This window comes from Cryptomeria japonica, chromosome 8 (assembly GCF_030272615.1).
Source record: "Cryptomeria japonica chromosome 8, Sugi_1.0, whole genome shotgun sequence".
Taxonomy (NCBI): domain Eukaryota; kingdom Viridiplantae; phylum Streptophyta; class Pinopsida; order Cupressales; family Cupressaceae; genus Cryptomeria; species Cryptomeria japonica.
Window position 1 is genome coordinate 231,476,163 of NC_081412.1, and position 8,942 is coordinate 231,485,104.

Consider the following 8,942-nt stretch of genomic DNA (forward strand, 5'->3'; position numbering starts at 1 on the left):
AGATGCCCTAATTTCACATGCATGTCTTTTCATGGCTTCCTAAAGGTGGAAGGAAATCTGGAAAAAAATAGTTCTCAAGCAGTGACAACACTATCACCACCAAAGAAGTCATGAATTGGAGATTGGTCTCAAAGTCATGCAAGAGCTCATATGCAATGATGTTAGCCTCAAATATTTGCACCTCAGTTTCAACAATAGTTGAGAAGTTATCTTAGTGATTTGGGCATGAAATCTGCAGTATGATGTCAAGGAGAATGTGAAGGATCTTTTCATTTGATTCAAGACAACCATGCATGCTATCATAAAAGAGAAAGTTCATTTTTACTTATCATTTAATCTCTTATTTCATTTTAAACAGGAAAACCATGCTTATACATTTTAGGGTTTGATAAACAAGCTGAGATAAAACAATAGAAGGGAAAAACCCCAAGAGTTGACAAAGGTATCTTAGACTTTCATATCTATGGATAACAAAGCTTAATAATGAGAAACCGAGGGAGGAAAGACCATTGGTTGCTCATGATAGGAATAGTCCATTTTCATCATTCTGAGACCTTTTCTTTTCTTTTCTTTTCGTTGTTCTATTTTGAAGCAAAGACATTGTCAAGTTTATTATCAACCTTAACCACATTCAAAGTAGTGAGAAGCTTCTATTCTAGTGGGGTCTGTAAGGAGTTATGACAGTGTTGATAATAATTATCAATTTGATCTTCTTAAAGTTTAAATGACAAATCTAAGATAGGTCACAAAGATAGTCAATACAATGAACAGTGGCCTATTTATAAAATAAGGGCACATATCAGTCAGAAATGATAGTGAAAATGCATAGATATGAATGGAACTAGTGATAGAGCCCTATGTTGTCTAATACAGTGCTAGGTTCCATGATATCAACAAATGAAATTATGAAATGGTCACAATGAGTAGCTTTGTAGAAAGACAAGATGCTATATAAGTCATCAAGACATTAAGAATATTCAAGAACATAGCATCTCAAAGTGCATACAGAATTAAAAAAGAAACCTTTATCAGTATATGGCATTGATCTTATTAGGAAGAACCAATGCCTAAAAGATTGTAGAGACAATTTAGACAGTATACAAAGGATTGTTTTTAGTCATTAGGTCAAAGTATAGTCCATAAAAACAATGGCAGAGGATACAACATCAAAGGGGATTTATGATATCATTCATAGATGGCAATCACAACGCAAAATCATAAGGCATTAAGGTTTAACCTATGGAGGATATAAAATTTACTGTCAGGCAGTTCCAAACTTTGCTACAACAAAAAGAAAAAAGATAGAGTTATTTGGAAATATTAGAGGATAGATAAGAGAAAAACAAATAAAGAGCCTACACGAGATCTCATAGAGAGGATCACTGTCAAAGAATATCACAGAGATTAGTGACATCAAATGACTACCAAAGCATATTAAATGATACAAAACAATGAGCCTCAACAAGTAGTTTGAGACATCAATAGAGCGAGCAGCTTTGGGGGTTTAAAGTACTTTCTCGGTCGTATAATACCAAAAAAAGCCCAAAGAGGATAATTAAATATTTTTTATAATCCTAAGCCAACCATGATCAATGTCAAAGAGGAATACAATAGAGGAGAGAAGTCTAGAAGAAGTTATTGTTATGAACAAAGTGCAGTTGTAACAATATATTACTCTTATAATGCAATCAATGACTATTAAAGAAAAAGAGAAGCATAAAGGTAATAAAGGCCATGGATGCACACATGGGAAGCCACTTCCCATAAACAAAGCTCCAAAAAATAGTACAAAACCATTCAGAAAAAGGGACAATGTGATAATCAACACAGTGATGTTTATCATTAAGAAGAATCATTACAAAGAGCATTTACAGATACTAAGACCAACACTGACACTGGTTGGAAATGAAATTGACCATCAAACATATGAAGGGAAATTCATGGCTTTGTTGTAGTAACTTAGACTATCAAAGACAAATAAGGAGATCAAAGATAGCTCTACTCTCACAAAATATTAGAACAATATGAATACGATGATAGTCAAAGGTGTTGGTGATGTTTTGAAAGCTTTGTAAAGGATCAAACACCCTAGATCCAATGAAGTAAGAGGGTCTCACACATAGAGCAATGATTTTGATTAGAGGTTCTTTTTGTTGTCACTGGCCTAATAGAGGTCTAATCATATAAAAGATAGCTGAAAAGGTATGGTGCAGCCAATGAAGTATGAAGACTCTCATCAAAAGACATAGCCATCAAACTTACAAAAAATGATGGCCCTTTGACAGTATAGTCAAAGATTGTTGAAGGGTTGTTCATGAATAGAAAGAACCATGATCTTAGAGGTTGCAACTCCAAGAACAGTAAATAAGACCTTGACAATGATATTAGCATCAAGCACATACTTTGATAGTCACTCACAAAGATAACTTGAGTATCATATGTGCAATCATTATCTATAATAAATGATAAGAGAAGAAGAGGTAGCATGGTGAAAACAATGAGAACATAGATACAGTCATTATAACTAGACATCAAATTTTGAAGTCTAAGGAATATAATCAATGTGGTGTTGACAGTGTTATTGCAAACTTCTAGAATGGTTGTAGAGATATTTGGCAATGAGTCACAAAAATTACAGATAACCAAGCCCATGTAGAGGCTCAAGATAACTCAAAAGACCTCAAGTTCACATCAAATGAGAACATTTAGTTTGGACCTATAAAAGAGGAGGTTTGAGGTAGTTTACAACTAGTTATGGGCTCTTGAAGACTTCACATGGGTTAATCACCATATGAGACAACTTTTAAGGAGTTAGCACTCAGTTAAATTTAGTTTTGAAGCCCTTTAAGCTTGCTTTTAGATCAAATTCAACCAAAGGGGAATCAATCATGAAAGGTTGGAGATGAAAGAAAGAAGAAGCAATGACTTCAAGCTGAGTTCATAGAAGCACAAGCAGTTAATCTTCCAGTTCATTCCCAGTTGCTTTTAGGGCTTCTCTTCTTTAAGTCCTTTATTTTCTCCTTCTCTTTGGAGTTCCTTTTCTCTCTGTCTTTTTCTATTAGCAACAAGGCATGAATATATTGTAGCTCAATATGAAGCATTCTCATATTTGTAACAACATCCCTTCATTTTTTTCAATAAAATACAGCAGGTTTTCCTTCTTAATACTTCATGAGTTGTAATGAATGACTGATTTGATGAATTTTATGTGATTCATGCTTAGAATCCTTTGAGTTTGTCTCTTTCAACTAGTATTAATTAAGGAAGATGCATGATTAATACAGGTTATAGATTGTGTAATCTTATTTTGATAAGTTTGAAGCTAAAAAGAGAGTTTATTTTCCTTCAAGCAAGTTTTCTAATTAGGCCCTTTCTATGAAATATTTACATGCTTAGTTGATTTGTGATAAACAAAGTCTCTCTTTTGTTGAGAATGTTATGAGTTAGTGTAGCTACTTAGGCTTCTTACATATTTGGTGCATCACCTTCTAGTATAGGTTCCATTTCAAAGAAATTCTTCCTATCCCTTTTCCCATCAAGTTAAGTTTGCAAGAGCTTTTCATTAGGGAACCAGCCCTCTCTAGAGGTTGATTTCTATCATAGGCAACCCACAGGCCTAGAAATCATCCAATGTTTCACAAGATTGTTGAACTTTCAACTTGAGCATCACGGGTGCAATCTTGGTGACAACAATACTCAAATGTTGATTCTTATTTATTGTTATTATCATGGTATGCACTATTGGCATTTGATCATTTGTACTATATCAGTAATGTGTGTTAGGAACCGAGAAGGAAAAATGAGAAGGGGGGGTGAACCAGTTGTCAATAAATTATAACCCAAAACCAATTATTTCAACTTAAAACTTAGTGCTGGTAAAATAGATTAATAGTTATAGCAATACCGATACAACTTAATGCATGAAACAAAAAGAAAAACACATCCACAACACATGACACAGATATTTTGATGTGGAAACCCTGTAAGGGGAAAAAACACAGTGGGCAACCTTACCCACAATCAGATGATACTACTGCAGATAGTAAGTGAATACAATAATGGGGTCTGCACATGCCGAAAGGCCAACTGCCTAGAGCTCACTACTCAGTCACAAAATAGGAGTCACACTGACTACAATTGGATAGTTAAATCCAATAAAAATATACTGCTTCAGTATAGCACCTACAATGTTGGATTTAGTACCAGTTTAAGCTCTGACCATGAGTGCCAAACACCTTCATAACCTTTCCTTCAACCTTTAGATAATATCTGCATGATTCACACAAGGATTTTCTTATTTTCGCTCATCACAATGATCTTGAATATTCACACACACTCACACACACACTCATACATCTTCCAGATAAGATCTTACAACTGTTTATGCAAAACCTAAGACCTCATGATTAGGTTGTCTCCCTAAAGATATTACATTTATAAAATAATTCTTGATGCAATACAATATGTTGGCCTCAATACATATACACATTATTCGATCAATAAACCATTTCCAAAATGTGTCATGCTGATCTGGAACATGATATCTTCTACTGGTACATAACCTAGACCTATCTACTGGTAAAGGCAAATATGTGAACCCGATTAAACCAATAAGCAAAACACCAAATGTAAACATCCAATCCATGTCTTTGACATAACCAAATGATCTCTAGATGATAAAAAGTCATCATCAACTTCCTAAGCTACCAGTGAAACATATAAGTTGCCGATGAAACATATAAGTTGTCGGTGAAACATACACTGGTGACTTTGCATAAGCCAATATCCATACCAGGACCACAATGTGTTGGTTCAACAACAAACCAATATAACCAGAGTGCCAAATCAACAATGTAGACCTTTGGAAATATAAGTGTTGACATCAATGACAAAACCAATGCAACACATGACAAAGTCATCCATAATACCAACAATCTCCCCCTTTGGCATTGATGGCAACACTAGATGGAAAAACATCTAAGTGCCAAAAACAGAATGCCAAATACCAACAATCTCCCAAAATAGATAAATACAAAGTTTTGTACCAAAAACAAAAACAATATAACCAAAACCAAAACACATCTCTCTAAGTACAATATTTTTGTTGGTATTATGGATGTGTTGCATTAGTTTTATCATTGATGTCAACACTTGTCCTTCTGAAGATCTTTGCTTATGTTTAACAGGCACATTGTGTTCACCGACATGTTCAGTGACTTATGCACAGTCACCGATATATTGTTCACTGGCATAGATCTTTGGTTATGTTTAACTGGCACATTGTGTTCACCGACATGTTCAATGACTTATGCACAGTCACCAGTATATTGTTACAGGCAGGTTATATTGTTATAGGCAGGTTATCATTTGGAGATCACTTGGATATGTTGAAGACATGATTTGGATACTTGGTTTTGGTATTTTGGTTAATGGTCTAATTGGGTTGACATATTTGTTGTTACCAGCATATTGGTCTAGGTTATGGACCGATATGCATTATCTATTCTAGATCAGCACGACATGTTATGGAGATAATTTATTAATTGGATATTGTTGTAAATGTATTGAGCCGACATGATGCATTGCATCTTGACTCATTTGTAACTGATTTTATTGTAATATTCTTGGTGAGCCGGCCTACACATTTGGTCCTATGTTTTGGTATATATGTAAGATCTTATTTGTGAGATGGAAGGAAGTAGAGAAGTAACAATATATGGTATATGGTATTGTAACATGGTATGTACGAATATTGAAGATCATATGAGCAAACCATAGAGAAGGTTCAAGGAAGGTTTGAAGGTGATTATCAGAGCTTAACCGGTACTGAATTTGGCATTGGAGATGCTAGTTTGAGTAGTACATTATCATTGGATTTAACCATCCAATTGTAGTCAGTGTGACTCCCATTTTTTGTTTGAGCAGTGAGCTTTAGGCAGTTGGCATTTCTACATGTGTAGACCCCATTTGTATACATATACTATCTGCAGTAGTATCATCTAATTGTAGGTAAGGTTTCCCATAGTGGTTTTTCCCCTTACAGGGTTTCCATGTACAAATGTTTGTGTTATGTGTTGTGGATGTTGTTTCTCTTTCTGTTTTATGCATTAAGTTTCACCACTATTAATATTAATTGTTAATCTGTTAACTGACATTAAGTTTGGTTTACTGGTATTAAGTATCAAGTTTGATTAAGTTGTATTTGGGTTGTAATTCATGGTCAACTGATTCACCCACCCCCCCCCCCCCTTCTTATTTGCCTTATGGGTCCTAACAATTGGTATCATAGCATAGTCCTCTTTTTGCAGAAGTCTAACAACTTTAGGAGATCCTATGGCAGCTAACATTTTCAAGAAGGACAGTCTGAAACTTGATGGAGGCAACTATGGTATATGGAAGATCATAATGGAGACACATCTGAATTGCATTGGAAGAGACATATGGGATGTTACAAAGAATGGCTATGTTGGTCCTACACTGAATCAACCTAATCCACCAACATTGGGTAAAGATCAAGAGAATGATTGCAAAGCAAGATAAGCACTTTTGAGCGCATTATCAGATCGACAAATCATGGGATTATCAAACCGATCTACTACTAAAGCTATTTGAGATAAATTGGAGACATTGAATGAAGGTGATACCACTATCAAATTTGCAAAACTAGAATGCTTCTGGGTCAGGTATGAAAAAATGAAAATGGAAGAAGATGAAAGAATTTATGCTTTTATGGAAAGAGTTAATGAAATTGTTTTGGGAATACAATGTTGTGGAGGATCCTTAAGTGAAGATGAAATTGTTTTTAAAGTTTTAAGAGCATTTCCACTGACATACAAAATGAAAGTAACTGCTATTAATGAGTTGAGAACAATGCCTAATACATCAGTATCTAGAGATACCCTGGTTGGAAAACTTTCAACATTTGAGCTTGAGGAATTTGGTCCTGCTGCTACAATTAAAATAGATTTGGCCTTCAAAGTATCATCATTTGTAGCATCATCATCATCATCTAACAAATCTGATTGGAAATCACTTTATGCAAGAGATCTTGATGATATCAGAAGGGAAAATGAAGAACTGGAATAACTTGAAGCACTATTTGCAAGGAAAATGCCTAAAGGTCTAGTTGGAAGTAAGTATGAAGGTAAAGCACCATTTAAATGTTTTAACTGCAATAAAGTTGGTCATATGGCATCTAGATGTCCTGACAGACATGCAAGATTGAGAGAAGAAGCTAAAAGAACATATAAGCCTAACCTTGAATATCAGAGATATAGATTTAAGAAGAATAGAGATAAATCATGTTACTATGCTGATGAAGGAGTTACTGATGATTCTGATGAAGAATCGGCAAACAATGGACGGGATTTTGTTGCAATAAAAGAAGATCAACCGGCACCTACTGTTCCACCAGTAGAACAAGCCCTGGCAGCTAAAATTGAAGAAAAATATGAATGGATCATAGATTCTGGATGTTCACATCATATGACTGGTGATAAAAGTAAATTCTTATCTTTTCAAGAATATAGTGGAGGTCTAGTGATAAAGCTTGTTTGATCAAAGGAAAAGGCACTATATCTTTCTTCTTTCTGAGAATAACCTTTATGAACTAATCTTGCTTTTTTTTTTATTACTTCACCATTTTCATTAAGTTTATTTCTAAATACCCATTTAGTTCCAATTACATTTTTGTTTTTAGGTTGGGGAACTAATGTCCAAGTATTATTCTTTTCAATCTATTCTAATTCATCTTCCATTGCTTTTATCCAATGTTTATCTTGACATGCTTCAACAACTGATGCTAGTTCAACTTGAGAAATTAAATATACCTCTTCATTTGCCAATCTTCCTCTTGTCATAACACCTTGATTTTTATTTCCAATTATCTGATTTTTTGAATGATTCAATCTTACATACCTAGTTTTATTCTGATTTGCACTTATAGGTTGTTGTTCTTTAGTCACAGTTGAGTTTTTTGATGATGACAGTGTGACTGGTTCTTCATTTTGTTCTGGTGCAATATGTGCTGGTTCATTTATAATCATTTCTACTACTAGTTCAGAGCCTATAGATCTTGATTCTCCTCTAAAATATTCATCTATCTTCACATTAGTACTCTCAATAATTTTCTGCAGTCTTTTATTATAACATCTATATGTCTTGCTTCTAGTTGAATAACCAAGAAATATTCTTTCATCACTCCTAGGATCAAATTTTCCAATAGACTCATCTCTCCTAATATAGCATTTGCTTCCAAATATTCTGAAATATTTAAGAGTAGGAATATGACCGAACCATAGTTCATAAGGGGTCTTACTAGTTTCACCTTTGATGTGAACTCTATTGAAAGTATAAACCATTGTATTCATTGCTTCTCTCAAGTACATATGAGGTAGATTTGCTTCCATCATCATGGTTCTTGTTGCATCCAATAAAGTTTTGTTCTTCCTTTCCACAACTCTATTTTGTTGGGGTGTCCGGGGTGCCGATAGTTGTCTTTTGATTCCATTCTCTTCATAGTATGCATTGAATTCCCTAGATGTAAATTCTCCTCCTTTATCAGATTTCAAACATTTGATTTTCTTGCCGGTTTCATTCTCTACCATTGCCTTGTATATCTTGAATCTACCAAAAGCTTATGATTTCTCCCTAAGAAAAGTAACCCAACACATTCTAGAATAATCATCAATTATTAGCATAAAGTATCTATCACCCTGAAGACTCCTTGTTCTTGTTGGACCACATAAATCAGTATGAATTAAATCAATAATATTATTGGATTTCTCATAAATGCTCTTAAATGTTTTTCTAACTTGCTTTCCCATTTGACATTCCTTATATATTGGATTATGATGTTTCACAATCTTAGGTAGATCCCTTACTACCTTGGTTGAACTGATCTTTACAATGGTATCAAAATTCACATGAAAGAGTCTTTTATG